Consider the following 3659-nt stretch of genomic DNA (forward strand, 5'->3'; position numbering starts at 1 on the left):
CCCTCCGCCACCCTGTGAGCGCCGCCCCGATCCCCTCCTCCTCCTCCCTGTAATGGCCGCCGCCGCTGCCGCCGCGCCCCCTAGCTATTATATGTGTACGTAGTTTAATTTAGATTTGTAATTTAGTTGTATTAATTTGGATGTGTAGTTAATTTAGTTGTTGTAATTTAGATGTATTAATTTAGATGTGTAGTTTAGATTTTTCATATTTATAAGTCATTTATGTATGTTCATATTTAGAAGAAAAAGAAGGAGAGAAAAAAGGAAAATAAGAAGAGGAAGAAGGAGAAGAAGAAGAAGAATAAGAAGAAGAGGAGAGGAAGTAGAGGAGAAATAAATAAGAAGATGAAAAAGAAGAAAAAAAAGAGTAGAAGAAGAAGAAATAGAGGAGAAGAAGAAGAAATAGAATAATATATTATTCTATTTTTTCTTCTTCTCCTCTATTCCTTCTTCTTCTCCTCTTTTTTTCTTTTTTTTTCTTCGATCTCCTCCTCTATTCCTTTCTTCTTCTCCTCTTTTTTTCGTCTTCTTCCTCTTCTTTTTTTATCGGGTATGTCGTTGTCGATATATGTACCCCCCTCCCCGATAACTTTTAGTAAGTACTACTTAGAAAGTGTTTAATAGAATTAGTTAGAAAAATAATAGAACTAGTTAAACTAGCTAGTTTATTTTTAGTAAGTACTACTTTATTCTATTTATAGTAAGGAAATTAATAGAACTAGTTTTTTTTAGTTAAAGCAATTATTCCCGCATCGACGTCGACGATGCCTATCCCGCATCCTCGTCGTCGACTCGGCGGAGGAGGCCGGCTTGATCAGAGGGGCCATGTCCGGGACTGGGCTCCGCCGGGCTGGTTTTGGGAGGTGCTACCTTCCGGTGGGCGTAGGTTGGTGAGGAACCAGCCCGTCGTTGACCCGATCCTTGTTTGGTGGCGCTCGCGTGGGCCAGTGACGGTGCCGAGGCTTCCGGACACCGCGGAGGTGGTACGTCACCGTGTCAGCGAGGAGGACCAGCACGTCCGTCGCTACATGGTTGCGTTGGAGGGCAGGTTCGACAATACCTGGCAGGTTCTTCAGGGATCTCACTGGAGCTATGATCCTGTGATGGTTCCGTCCCTTTGGGTGTCCACCGCCCGCGCCGATACCCGTCGGGCGCTACTGTTCTAGCTGTACTAGCGATGCTATATGTATGATAGTATTCGAGGTGTATTAGTGATAATATTCGACAATGTACGGACGCATGGAGATGATGTAGTTTTGCTTATAATTGAATGCATCCTAATTTGAATACTACTTTATTTTGTGATTTGATTTTGCTTATTGAATGCTCAAAGTGGAAAACTACTCCGATCCTACTTAATTTGAATGCTAAAATTGGAGAGCACTATGATTAGTTGATAGCTTATAGGGTTTTTGTTTTCGCAGAAATCTAGGAGCCCCCGGCCCCTCCATCATCCCCGCCGTCGTCCCCGTCACCGCCCCCTCCGACATCGAGGTGAGACCAGCCAAATCCTCTTTTAGAAAGATAATTAAACGATATTTCGGGTTGACTGTAAGTCTGTCGAGTCTCCACCATATATGAGAGGACGAAGAATCCCGACTGTTGTCGTGGGGGTAGCTTCTCCTTCGTTCCCGTGTGCTAGACAATTTGGTGTAATGCACTCGAGAACGAAAGGAGGAGCTACCATCACCGACGGTCGCAAATGTCAGAGAGGAATCAGTGAGGGAGAGTTCCACCATATATATATGAGAGGACGAAGAATCCCGACTGTTGTCGTGGGGGTCGCTTCTCCTTTGTTCCCGTGTTCTAGCTAGACATTTTGGTGTAATGCACACGGGGACAAAGGGAGGAGCGACCATCACCAACGGTCGAATGTATACACCACGTGAGCTGAGAGTTTTCAAGAAAAGACTCGACAAACCGATAGTCAACCCGTGATGAATAATAATGATCTAACTTAGGTTTTTTAGTACATATATTTAATTGTAGATGTTTAATATTTGAATTATGAACATAGGAAATGTCGTACTCGGACGACGAAAGTCTCCCAGGGGAGTGCGACTGGTGCCACGACGACCGAGGTCAGTGCGACAGGCCTCACTTGGACGAAGATCGGCGCTTCAGTATTAAGCTGGAGGAGACGTTCGATGTTGAAACGGTACGCAATGACGACAAGTGTTATTTTTTCGTAATTAAGCATGACTTCAACTATTTCAACGTGTACTTTTCATCTTTTACAATTCGGCTAGCTTATCCCATGCCATGCAAGACGCTACGTCTTGGAGAGGATGGGTTTTGAAGACCATGAAAGTATGGAAACAAAGAAAATTCACCTAAGGACCCATCATGATATAGATTTTGAAGTAAAGCTGTATAATTCTGAGAGCGTAACCCATTTTGGTTGTAAAAATTGGGAAGCATTTTGCAAGATGTATGGTTTTGATGAGGGTATGCTTGTCACCATGGATCTTGGTGATCCAGACATCGAGCAAGACAATATGGACATTTGGGTCCTTGTTGATACGCCTCCAATTCTACCGCTATGTGAGTTTCTCAAACATAGTTATTAGCTAATTTATATTGTTCATTTCAAAATAGTTGACAGCTTATTTTCATTGACAGCTTATTTTGATTGTTCAAACAATGTGCGGAACATGGTAGACAGAACCTACTACACCGATGGCTCTGAGTTAACTTATAAGGAGAAAACTCATCTGGTCGGATTTTGTACTGATATTGAGAATTACAATATCTACAATCAAACTCCTCAACATTATGGTCCTCAATACGTGCCACTAGTGCACGTGTTGAACTACGGTAACTACTATGGAGATACCCTGGTAAGATTTCTTACTATTACGACATCCGTGCATATTTTGCATAGTTCTAAAACTAGTACATTATCATTGCTAACTATGAAGTTATTACTATGTTTTCAACAGATAATCCCAGAGGATTGTGTGCCTCATTTGATGTATCAGAATGGTAGGCTTGATGTTTTGAATATACAACCAGGTCATCCTACGAATCTCAACTGTCCATACCGGATTTCTAAAAGAAGTGGAGACATGCAAATCAAAGAATGGAAAAAATGTATGGACAGTCGCAGGAGGTTCTTGGAAGCAAAAGGAAGCGAGGCGCAAGAATTGGAGACAGGATGATCTCCATTCTCCATAATGGAGAGTCAGGGTCTATATTGTTTTATGCTATTTTACCTTAAAAAGGGTATTTCGGTCCTACCTAATACTGATGATCATGTGCTAAGAACAATTAAGTAGGGTTGGTTCGATGACTGTGAGGATGATGATCGTATGACTTGTTATTAATAACGAGTAGAAGTTGTATGATGATGATTAGTAGGACTTGTTATTATATATGATGATGCATGATGCGCGCATGAAGAGTTATTATATATCAGCGGGTGAAATGAACATGGATTGGATTGAAGTGAAGGCAACATGCATGTGGTGCGTGTCGAAAGTAGTACAATCCAAACTTGATCAAGTCCGGATTAGTATTACTTTCGACATGCACCACATGTTGTCTTCACTTCAATCTAAGCCATGTTTAGGCATAGCAGTACGTAGCATTGGTAAACCAAGCACGGAGATATAAGAGATGACACTTCTCTCTAATAGCTACCTAATAACAACCTAAAT

Source organism: Triticum aestivum, chromosome 6D (assembly GCF_018294505.1).
Source record: "Triticum aestivum cultivar Chinese Spring chromosome 6D, IWGSC CS RefSeq v2.1, whole genome shotgun sequence".
Classification (NCBI taxonomy): domain Eukaryota; kingdom Viridiplantae; phylum Streptophyta; class Magnoliopsida; order Poales; family Poaceae; genus Triticum; species Triticum aestivum.